This window comes from Sciurus carolinensis, chromosome 3, assembly GCF_902686445.1.
Source record: "Sciurus carolinensis chromosome 3, mSciCar1.2, whole genome shotgun sequence".
Classification (NCBI taxonomy): Eukaryota; Metazoa; Chordata; class Mammalia; order Rodentia; family Sciuridae; genus Sciurus; species Sciurus carolinensis.
In genome coordinates, this window is record NC_062215.1 from 125548151 (window position 1) to 125560640 (window position 12490).

A 12490-nucleotide genomic window follows, 5' to 3' on the forward strand; every position below is an offset into this window, starting at 1 on the left:
AAAGTATTGACAATGTGTGAGACTCCGGTAACCCCCGAGCTCTTGTCTGTAATCAGCACATTTATTCACATTTAGTGGGAAAAATCCGAATTAAATCCCCGTGACTCTGATTGGGTTACAGTGTCATTTTCCCTGGATCCTCTTTTAAATCCACTCCACACTGCTTCTCTGTCTATTACATGCTAATTTAATTTTACTGTGGACGATATTTTCAGCATTTGCTGAGGACAGTAAATTTTGTAGTTTATGTTATTTCACTTTTTATGACTTTTTAACACTTAATAAAATTTTATTAGAGCACTTTTGTGTTTACAAGGCCACAAAACTCTTGGCAGGTTGTCAGAAGTCCTTTTTATTATGATCCTACTGATATACTGCGAGTAATGAAATAATCATGTCCAGAAATGTATCAAAGGCCAGAGGGATTATCCCACTTAATAGCTCCACAGATGCGCCCAGAAGAATGCGGACACGCGGCTGAGAGGCTGCGGGAGGAAGGAGGCAGCCCCACTCCTTTCTTTACCATTTTGGTTGCTTTCCTAAAAAGCTACATTCAGGGTCATGTGACTTTCAGCGGTCTCAATAAAAAAAAAAAAAATTTATTCTATTGCAAAATGTGCTTTTCTTTTATTCTCCTTGTGTGGGCATTTAAGGCTCTTCTCGTGGCAGTGGGGCTGGCTCAGCATATCCGTGTCAGTCACTTTCCTCTCATTTCTAAGTGTACTTTTGTGCCATTTAAACAGCCGATGGTGACATTGGTGTTGAGCAGGGCCAGCTTCTACAGCCCACAACTGAAGGCTTTGGGAGGGACCCAGGAGGGCATAAGGTGTTTCGAGGTCCTTTCCTCTTGCCAGAACAACTCCTCTTGCAGTTGTTTTTTGTTTTCCTTTAGATTTGCAAAACAGGAGGACTGGAGGACTCTGCTTTCTGCCTTGTACGAGGGAGCCAGAGTATGATGTTTTTATTTATTTTTAATTTTTAATTAATTTATTTATTTTGGTTAAGACTTGCATTAAGAAGGACTGAGATGTTGTTTTTATTTATTTACAGAATTTTCCTCTTTCTTTTAAATAGGTGCATGATCTCTTAACAAACTGGTGCTGCAAAAGAAGGCCATTGTACTTCTTGACCCTCAAAGTAAGGTGGGTGGCTTTGTTTTATAATTAATTTTTCTGTCTCTAGCTTCATGTTTCTCTTTCTCTGTTATTTCCTAAATATGTGCCAAAGTGATAAAAGAGATGAGGAATGGATTCATAAACGGAGTGATTTTGAAATGAGTGTTACTGTGTCCATAATTCGTGTTCTTTTAAACTTTGGCTTTGAAGGACTTTGGCAGTGTTTTTCACAAGTGCGAGCGTGTGCGCACGCGTGCATGAGTGTGTGTGTGTGTGTGTGTGTGTGAGAGAGAGAGAGAGAGATGTGCCAATACATCACACTAAGATTTTGTAATCCGTCATTGTTCAACACAGCTCTCGGGAAAGCATGTGCCTCTCGCAGGATTGCCTCCAGCATACACATGTGTGGACTCCCCTGTGCGGGAGACTGCTGATGAGGACTCTTGATTTCAACTTCAAGGGACCAATTTTGTTTTTTGCATATCATTTGCTAACCATGAACAAAACTTAGCTCCTGTTCTAGTAGTGTGCTTTGTGCTCTGTGTGCTGGTGGTGGTCTAGGTTCTGTAAGGAGCATAAGGAAGAACTGCATCCATCCTTTAAAAAAATTTATGTCCTGCAACTATTTTGGCAGCCATTTTTCTCTTTTTATGATGTTTTCCCTTTGCAAATAGGAGGCAGTTTTTCTTTCTTTCTTTCTTTTTTTCTCTCTTTCAAATTATCTCTCTGACAGTGGAAGAACTAGAAAAGGAAGAGATGTTAGGCTCTGAGTCAGCATTTTTCCTCCATTTGGTTATTACTGACAGTTTGTGTTCTTTGCCTTGTACTACAAGAGGCACAGAGAGTGTAGCCCTCCAAATTTCACAGTGTTTTATGTAAGAGGATTTATGCTCAAGTGTGGAAATCAAGAGAGCATATTAATTTGCATTCTGCTAGAAAGTGACAGTTCAATTTTACAAGTAATCTGTGTCTAGGACAATTTAAATAATACTTCAAAGCCCACAATAGCTTTTAGGTTAAAAATCTGTTTTATTAGATTATGAAGTAAACTTCCCTTACAGCAGATATTTTTAATGCATGGAAGTGTTAGTAATTTTTATTTTTTAAAAAGTGTAATTGGCTTAAATATAGTAAACGATGACGGGCTTTGCTCAGTGAAGGGCCTAACTCACACCCACAGGGACTCTTCAGTTCCTCCTCAAGTCTTAAGTGCTGAGAGGAAAGGAAAGAGTAAGCCCCAATCATACCACCCAGGGTAAAGAGAAGTAAGGAGCCAAACTAGAGGTATGAAAGGGTCCCTTTTAATACCAGCTGCTGCAACAGAGTGGAAAGTGTGAGGTCACTAGGCCCTGAAATCACTTTGGTACATTCTGATCCAGTTCTCCTACATATTACTTATATGGCCTTGGACAAGTTATTTAACCTTGTTGTGCTTAGTTTCTTCATTTGTCAAATGGGACTAATGCCTTTTGCTGAATGGTAAGGGTTAATTCCTATGGAATACTTCAAACAGATCCTGAATGCTTCTTAAACCTCAGGAAGATAGACATACCTGTCACCCAGCACAGTGCCTGGCACAGGGTGAATCAATATCTATTTGTCAGGTATGTGCTGAATGCTATTTCATAAACTATCTACTTGGTTCAAGTGTGGCCCACAGGTCATTACCTTCGGCAGCAGCATCAGCCTCAGGCTTGGACTTGACTTCACTGGGGACACACAGCTACCACATTGCTTTTTTAAATGAGTTTCTGTGTTGTTTTCTCAATTTGCAATTAAGTTACAAAATTTTTTAGGAAAGGTCCTGAAACTTTTTTGAGTCTCCCTATCACTCAGCACAGTGCTTTGCACAGAAGTAACAGAAAATTGATAAGATAATCTATTACAGTACACATTTCAAAGCACCGTGAATTATAATCTGTAGTTCAATACACAGTAGTTTCAGGCACTATGCTAAATTCTTGGCATACATTGTTTTACTTCATCCTCACACAGATCATACAGGTGGTTACCACAATTCCTATTTTACAGGTAAAGGATATGATGCTCTGAGATGTCAAATGACTTTTTCAAGGTCACTCAGCTAGTATATAACAGCCTGGGAGTTTAACCAGGTCTGTGGAAATATAAACTCTATGCAGTTAACACTACTCCCACTGTGTTTGGTTTTCTAGAACCCCTAATCAATTTGACCATTTACAATTATTCTATAAACCATGATGAAAATGGAAAGGATGAAGGCTGGGGCCCAGGCCTGTTATTCCTGAATCATCTTGAATCTTGAGCAGTGATTAGAATCCTGGACTCAAGAGGATGGGACACAGGCCTGCCTCACAGGGCCTTGCCTGTCCTCAGTTCATTCCACTGCAAGCAGATGTTTGGAAAAAGCCAGAGGAGAAGTCAAAGGGTACCCCCCCACACTTTGGAAAAACACAATTTAGCTGAATTTCCTTTGAGTAGTTTTAAGCTGTCCAATGAACAGACCTACATGGCTATTAAAGACTGGGAAATCAGAACTCAGTGGGTGGCAGAGAGTTTTCAAAATTTTAACCAAAAGTTCCTTAGGAACTTTAAAGACAGTCATTCCCCTAAGATATTCGGTGGGTGTTCTGACCATTTCAGGGTGTGGAAAGCAGTGTGAGACAATAAGGAAAGTCTCAATGCTCACGAGAGGCTGTGTAGTGAGCACACTGAGTACAGCAGAGTGCTCTGCTCAAACCACACGGCTAATTCTGCACCTGGGAGTTAAATACGCACAGATCTGCCAAAGAGGAAACCAAGGAGCCAACAAGCTTTTCTGCAGAATGTTCAACACCCGCTTACTAAAAAATACATCCAGAGGTAAATTAAATGGATGATGAAAGGATGAAAGGCAAAGGTGGCTTTCTGGCAAATTCTATGTTCTTCCAGAGAAGAAGGGGCTCTGTCTAGGTGGGTGAGACTCTGCCACTGCCAAACAGAATTAAGCTTTGACTCATGGCTTTGTGATTGTTAGCTGGGAGAGAAGGAGGAAATGAGGGCTCCTTCTCAAGAATTCTTGATTCCATAGAGCCCTGTCTCTCTGCATTAATCTGGAAGCAGCAGACTCTAAGCCAGGAACCCAGGACAATATCAGGCTTACTGGGAAAGAGGGCAGGTTTACCAGTTCTCTGAGACATGTGCCTGTGGGTACTAAATTCAACCTGTCTCATCTGCGTTTTTTTTTTTTTTTTTTTTTTTTTTTTTTTTAAGAGAGAGAGAAAAGTAATCAGATTTTTAACTCACACTTTTAGGGTTGGGAAATTAAGGATATATTTAGTGTTAGTTTTGAGTTTGTCACTATGAAGTCTGAATAATTTTTTTAAACAATGACGAACTTATGGTCTTGATGAATAATTGATTAGAATAAGAGAAAACTAAAAATGCAACATCAGCTGCTAAATTCAGTCCCACCAAAGTAAAGCTGTAGTGCTATATACACTAAAACCAAGGTTAGAAATCTCCACAAAGAATGTTGAGGCAATGAATGCTGAACCAATCTTGCAGCAGATATAATTTTAAACCACTGAAAACTTTTAAGATCTTGAGCCACTTTCTTCAAATTTGACTTGCCTTTCTTTCTGCATCTGTGAATTTGCCAAGTTAAAGTTTATTGCCATAACAGATTTTGAATGATAGTGTATCTCTTTGGAAAAGGTCTGAGTACTTTTTGATTATTTGATGGAAATAATGCATGCTTTTTCCTTTTTACACATCTTTCAAACCAACTGCTCTGATATAAATAAGATCTTTAAAAAATATATTCACCCTTTTTAGGCTAAGACCAGACATTCTTTTCCATGAAAGTCATGAATGATTGCTGAAAGGACGTTATGAATGAAATGGTATCTCAACTCCAATCTAGGCCGCCAGACTGCAGATCAGACCTTATTTCTAAAAGTTTCAGAATCTAGAATAAATTCAATGATGAGCAAGGCTAAAATGGGAAACCGGGCCAACAAAGCAGTGAGCCCAGGTCGGCTCCCAGGACAGGAAGCCACTGGAATCTGGTTGCTAGGAGACACTTGTCTTTCCCTGGCAGCAGGAAGATGTCCTTGAGCGTGGCTTCCCCTATGGTTGGCTTTGGACAAGCCATGAATCAGACTGTCCTCGTTAGTGCCGTCCTCTGAGCAGGGCCCAGTGGCCCATAGTACAGTGTCATCGAGGGGCAATGATGGGTCCAGTTCCTTCCGAAACATTTCTTTGAATGTACTCCTTGGAAATCAATTAGCATTTGATGTATCTACTCTGAGTTATGAGAATATGGAAAAAAAACTTCCTGTATTTTATTTTACAAAATAAAATCACATGCTAAGTTATATGAAAGAGCCTACAAAAACTGTAGGAGATTAAAAAAAGGGGGGGAGGTAAGATAATTAATTAATGGCAATTAAAAGGGATTTCCTAGGGGAGAGGATGCTAGAGTAGTTTGGATTCACTGGCAGGGGATCACCACCTCTGCTGAGGGAAATTTCTCAGAGGGCCACGGGTAGTGAACTTGACTTTCTTGCTTGCAAAGGCATCCCAGCACCTAGGACAGTGCCTGGCCAAGAGCACAAGCTCTGTGTCCAAGGGCTGAAGGAGTGAAGGATTTGGAAAGAGCTGAGAGATGACTGGCAGGAGTATGGGTTACCACTGGAACCAGTTGAAGAAAATGAAGTGAAGTTGGCCTTATCATATCAGAGTGTCTGTATCAGAAATTGGTGAGAAGTGAGGTAGACTAGGCAGGATAAGCCCAGTTATGAAGACTCTCAAAAAACCCAACAGAAAATGGCTTTAAAAATGAGGGAGTTATTATGGGATTTCTGCCTGGGACAGATTAAAGTTTTATGGTTGACAAATGCTCTTTCAAATGCGTCATCTCTCAAATATGTGCAGTTTATTACATGTCAATTATAACTCCATAAAGCTGTTGAAAGTACACGATTCCATTAGATGTTCAATATTTGGTGAAATGGACCTTGTCATTATTTCATTTTTACAGAAAAGGAAACTGAGACCCAAAGAGGTTCATGGCTTGCCTGAGTTCACGTATTTCAGATGACATGCCAAGACTTGCAGGTTGTCTGCTTCCACACACCTCATTTGCTCCTTCCTGAGAAAAATCCTCTACAGAGGGACTTGGGACACTTCCAGCCTGTGATTGGGGAGGCCAGCTGGGAGGCAGGAGCTCATGGTTTTGAGGTGACCTCAGTGCTGACTGTGGGAACGGATAAGGAAGATGAGAAAGTTTTCCCTTCTTCTTCCTTGCTTCCTCGTGCTCTTCATTCTTTCTTTTCCCCTGCCAGTGTCTCAGACTTCTGAGTGTCATTCCTGCTAAGCATGTGTGTACAGGCTCCTTGGCTTCCCCCAGCTGCTGTAGGGCCAGCTTTGGGGCACTACTTCCTACTGGGAGAGGAAAGGCAACATCTTTTGGATCTGAAACATCTGTGGCCCTTCTTTGGAAAAATCTAGTATGGAAGGAGAACACAAATAATGAGATTGGTAGCCCATAAAATATTACAAAGATTTGGACAATATATGGAAATGTTGCATTTAAATCTGTATTTAAAAGACTGCCCTAATGGTCTTCCAGACCTGGTTTCAAACATACTCACCCAACTCTCGTGTGTGAATGAAAAAAATCACGTAGATTTTGACTTAAATATTAAATGGCCTTAGAACCAGTATAATGCTATGGGCTTTAGAGGCAGATGGCTCTGAAAGTGGAATCCATATTCCACCACTTACTAGATGTGACTAGTATTAGGAATTACTTAACTTCTTTGAGTCTCAGTTTCCTCATCTGTCAAATGGGGATGATTCCTACTTAACAGGTTCGTTGTAAGCATTAAATAACCAAGTGAATGTAAGGTGTTGAGACAGTGCCAGGCATCCTTGAGCCCCCATGTGTGAATGGTGGCCACCAGAATCTTCATCAGCAGCATTACCTGAACTACTCTTCCCTATTTCATGATAGTAAGAACAGCTTGCTTTCTTTTGTTATTGGACTTCCCCAAGGCTGAAGTTTATAGTAATAATGCTACAACTTTAAAAATAGTTACTTTCCCTGCCCTTAACAATTCCATCAACAGGCCCCCTGCCCCGCCCCAATGGCCAACATTTTTCTCTACCAACTAGTACATATAGAACTCTTCAGGGAATGACACAGAAGAGTTTCTGGAAATGTTTATGAGTGAATTTCTACCACATCCAGAACAAGATGTCTCACTCCACTGATTCCAGGGAAGAGTCTTTGTTCCATGTGGGTTGGAATGTGTTGCTGGTAAGCAGGAGGGACATGGCATGGGTGTTCTGTGGGATTAACGACTACTATCCCATCAACCTAAGCATTTGAAAAATTTTTTCATTATACTGCAAAATCATGTGCTAGAAAAGGAAAATTTAGTTAACCAATTCTTTTATGGAAAGCATCTAGGTTGGCAGTTTTTTCACTGAATCCCTCTCGGCACCTTCACTTATCTAGATTTGACTCATTGTTCCCAACTGACCAGCTCTGCATGGCAGAGGTTTGGCAACAGAGTCCCTGCTCAAATACCTCTTTTGTCCCCAAAGGCTTTGACAACTGCTCTGGAGAGAGCAGATTGACAGTCTCTCATCCTTATTCCATTCGGTCTTACTGGTTCTAACAGTTGTTTCACTGTTTTGCATCATGGGTACAGAGAAGCCATAGAACATTGATATTAAGCATTTGAATTCATGCCAAATGGGACTAGAATTAAAGCAAACAAGCAGCAAGGAGGTTAAGAAGCCTGCCAGAGGGAAAGACAGTTTTGGCCAGCAAGACATCTTCCCAAGAGGCTTTCTACAAATAGCTAGAAATAAGAAGTCTCTTCATTAAACAAAACAAAACAAATATATATATATATATATAATCACACATTTCCTTTAGTCTTTTAGTATAGTTTGAAGGTAAAAAAAAATTCTTTTTTTTAAATACTCCTGTTTTCCTTTATTACCAGAGACGACTCTTACAGATTCTGCCAAAACACTGGTACTAACAGTAATTTTGAACAGGCCTACATCCTGGGAAATGTCACTTAACATCAACGCTTCTTTATCTGAGGCTCAGATTACCACGTCAGCACCTATTTTCAGGTCCATGTTGAAACTGGTCGCCACCACCAAGTTTGTCTTGAACATCTCTTCTCAGAATCAGGCTCTATTTTTCTCAGACCAGAGGTCTCATCCCATGTGAATATCAGACTAGACCTCCAGACCTGTGTCTGAGAAACACCTTTTGTCCCCAGTACACATTTCCCAGCCCTCCATCCTGCCATCCATTCACCCCTCACTTCAACAGATAACCTCACCCAGTTTGCACTCTCTAAAAGGTGGATATCCTACCTGTCTTCCTAACTACTTGATCTGGAAAACTTTACCCAGGCTTGGCATAGAGTAACCATTGAAAGAATTCATTCAGTAATTGAAAGAGCAGTTCTAAAATGCCTACTGTGCTTGGGAACAGGGAACTTTGAAATGACAAAGTATGGTTCCAGCAGCCTTGGTGTTCACAGCTGTTTTCCAGGATGGTTCTGTACCTATTAGAAAAAAATAGATTTCAAGGCTGCTAATGCCCTTTTTATATTCAATTTACAGGCTGTTTCAGTAATTGACAGTATCATACACTAAAACAGATGCCCACTTCTGAGAGAAACAAGGAAAAAAAAAAAAAACAACCATAAACAAAAAACTCCCCAGCTTCTTCTCATCTGATAATTTCTTCCTGAAGTGCACACCACCTCCAGCCGCTAATGGTTGTAAGAGACTTTGGGGACACCGATCTTAATGTGCTGTTTCCTACAGGTCTTGTTAGTTCTTAAAACCATCTGTAAGAAGTTATTGTATTTGGCTTTCTTAAGCCATATTTTTCAAGCACAACATTCAATTAGTGCTTGTTAAGATGTTTTGAGCACGCTGGCCGCTTTTCTCACCCCTGCTGTTTCTTCCTGGTCAGCATATTTTCTGGAATTGTGTCTGGGAAAGGGCATTAGATGCTTCTGTTTGGAGATTTGCTATGTGTGTCCACAGAAGTAAAGTCTTGGTGGCAACTGAAGAGACCAGACTGTCAGACCAGCTGTGCAGAAAGGGATCAGTGTTCACAGTAGTTTCTTTGAGAGGCTTCCAGTTTGGACATTGTTTGGAAAAAGCTGAGAACTCAAAGTGTATTTGAAATCGATGTCTACACTAGAGCCCTAGAGAAGAATGTCACCAGAAGAAATGAATTTGAAATATTAAGTCTAAGCATCTTTGTGAAAACTCCATAAAAAGGAGTTTACCTGAAAGGGCATAATTTTCAGTTACTCTCAGAGACGTTATGACAATTGCAAAATAGTTCACGGTACTGAAAAATTCACCAATACTCACCGAAAGAACAAATACGTTGAATGTAGTGCTAGTATTTTTGTAAGTATTTAATACCATAAAATTAAAATTTCAAATGTTTTACAAAAGAAGACATTTTTACAGTGTTTTCCTGAAATTCTTCATTAATATTTGGATTAGATATTTGGATTAGAATGACGATATTTGTTTTAGCTTATTAATCACAAATGCACGTCACATCTGTTTATGCAAGAGAAAAGTACTTCAAGACAATATGGAATCTTTGAAAATGAGGAAATGAAGATATCTAGATAGAATAAGAAATGTCATATAACCTACTAAAAGGACTTACCGACACATTGTTTTCAGATCACACATTTAAGGAACAAAAAGTTTCAAGCTGGTTATTGCTTTAATGATAATTAAAACAAATTTCCTTTATCTCTGAATTTTAAGATACTCCTGTAAGGTAATCTTTAATTAAGAAGGAAGTATAATAAGGTAAATAGAGTTAGCCAAATTATTATGTCTCTCTACTCCACAGTAAGGTAGTTTCTATTGGAGTCCCGTTTGCCTCCATAATCTAAACACTTAAATATATTAAAGGCTTCAATGACAGATTAGCAGATCAGCGTTTGGCACTGGGTGTCAAAACATTTCCTGCTGGGTCTTTAACCACTAACAAGGTTTTTGTTTGGGAGGAAAGGGGAAGAGGTAGGAGGGAAGGGGGAGAAGGGATTGAGTTGACCAACTCTTGACATCTGAAATCTTTATCAGTCACAGCAACTTAGCAACTTTTTCAGTTCACGTTAATGATTTGTGGTATTGTTGTTTATCTGTTTATCATTCACTTGGACTCACTGTTTAGATGCAGAGGTCTCAGGACCATCTGCAATCTTACTGGGTAGTTGCAGCAGCTGGGCTGGACATCTGGCTGTCAGTAACAATTGCATGCCTGCTCCCGAAGTTGTTCTCCGGTACCCCTGGTTCCCTTTGAAGGTGCTACTGTGATGCAGCATGGTCTCAGTTCATTGCTGTGAGGGACTGAGTCAATTCCTGGTTTTGGTCTAGCTGGACACAAGATTTATGAAATGGAGAAGGGTATCCATTTTGCTGGAATGTCGGCTGTTTTCGTCTGCATTAGGTTAATGATACAGCACTTTCCTCTGCAGCCTGCACAACTCACTCTTTGAACACGGAGAGAAATAGTGCATCCGAAAATTATTTTCATGGCGTTGCCATGTTTACTGTTTCCTGTTGTCTTTGCCTGAAAGTGTTTTAACAAAAATTAGGGTTGAGCATAAAAACATTTGAGCCAGGGGATGAAAGGAGTTGTTATTATGTCCCCTTCCAGGTTATTGTGGCTGCCTTTGATTTAAGCAGTATTGACTTGGGGCAGGATATCACACCAATTAAAAACATGAAACTTAATTTTTGGACTAAACAATCACTAATCCTTCTTCTGGTATCTGGTTGAGGGCTTCTAACATGACATTTATTTCTCAGCCACAATCCTAAATTTATTGGGTTGGCTTTATTTAAGGTATACAGGTCAACTAATATTAGTGCACGTAAAAACCTAGCAATGTCTCAAAATTGTAAAGCAGCTATTATAAAGGAACATATTTTTACAGGATGACTGTCAGCACCAGGCCAAGAACACATGCACATTCACTCATGAGTCACAGGCCCACTCATCTTGACTGGAGACACAAATTTTGATTTAAGAATGAAATTTCAAAACAAATCAATTAATTTTATCTCAAAAGGGCAATAGGAAAAATTTTTACAAATAACCTCTTAGCCTTCAATTTTAATTGCATTTTTCTCAGGACAGTTTTAATATTCGTGGAAAATAAAGTTTTGTTAGTAGTCACAAAATAGTACATCAGTCATTTAAAAAATGAAAGGTAATGTATTGGGGTAAAATTTAAGTTATGAAGTTAAATATTAGCATTTAATTTTAATGTAAAGAATAATTAAAATGAAGGCATGAGAATATAATGAGCCAGGTCAACCTCCCCATCTTTTCACTTTGACACCTTGTTTAACTCTAGCTAATGATCCTATGAAAAAAGTATTAGCGGTTTCAGTTCAGCCCCTGGTGGTCTATGTCACATATTACATAGCCTGCTGGTGGGTCCTTCAGGGCTATTTCTCATTTACAGACAGTAGCCTTTTACAATTCTGTCTGGAAGTGGAGGAAAGGAGTCCCATTTTAACCTATTTATTATGCATTCAAAAATAGTGAAAATGTTTATAGAAAGAAGTCAATGTAAATTTTTAAGACACTTCAGCCTATTTACATGTTTCGATGTGAGCCTACCACTCTATACCACACTCAAGTCATCATGTTTGAAACAAAAAAGTCGCTCATGACTTCTACTCCAAGTGGAAAATTACTGAAGACTGCAGTTTTTCTAGCCACGAACATTCTCATTTCCCATGTGCAGTTGGTTAGCCTCTCAGTATATCCCCAAGGAATGTGTGAGTCTGAAATACTGCAGAAAAATGAGAATTTCCACACTTAAAAAGAGCCAAGGCAGCATTTGTAATGATTGAAAATAAGAGAAGTGGAAGAGGAGGGAAAGAGTGGTCCTATTTTCTTCCCCCTGTAAAAAATGACAGTGTGGGGTACCCACATTGTGGAGTGAGAGTCAAATGTGGGTTTGCTTTTAATTTTCATAGGACATTAGGGAAAAAGAAAAAAAAATACAGACTTCTTAAATTTTCCAACTCAAAGTTGCAAGCAGTGAATGCTAAAATGAAAGGAACCATCAAGGCCAAATTCATTGTACAGCTTTGTGGACTTTTAGAAGCAGTTTCGGGAATGGGCTTTTTACTTAGGTTTGCTTTCACTCTGAGCTGGAATGTTAATTTTTGACTAGTCCTTTCTAGCCTTTCCCCTAGTGTGCACAGCAGATTCTTTTAGCATTTCATACATACGCACATGTACACACACAAACACACACACACACTGTATATATATATATATATATATATATATATACTTATTTTTATATATATATATA

At 39.3% G+C, this 12490-nt stretch overlaps 1 long non-coding RNA gene across 1 annotated transcript in view; it reads left to right on the plus strand.

Annotated features, from left to right (window-relative positions):
- The first annotated feature begins 657 nt into the window (after positions 1 to 657).
- Positions 658 to 12490, plus strand: part of LOC124980269 (uncharacterized) — a 55105-nt gene continuing 43272 nt past the window's right edge. Inside the window, exons 1-2 of the long non-coding RNA XR_007107769.1 lie at positions 658 to 950; positions 1075 to 1142. This is a non-coding gene — a long non-coding RNA (uncharacterized LOC124980269). The remainder of the gene's footprint in view (positions 951 to 1074; positions 1143 to 12490) is intronic.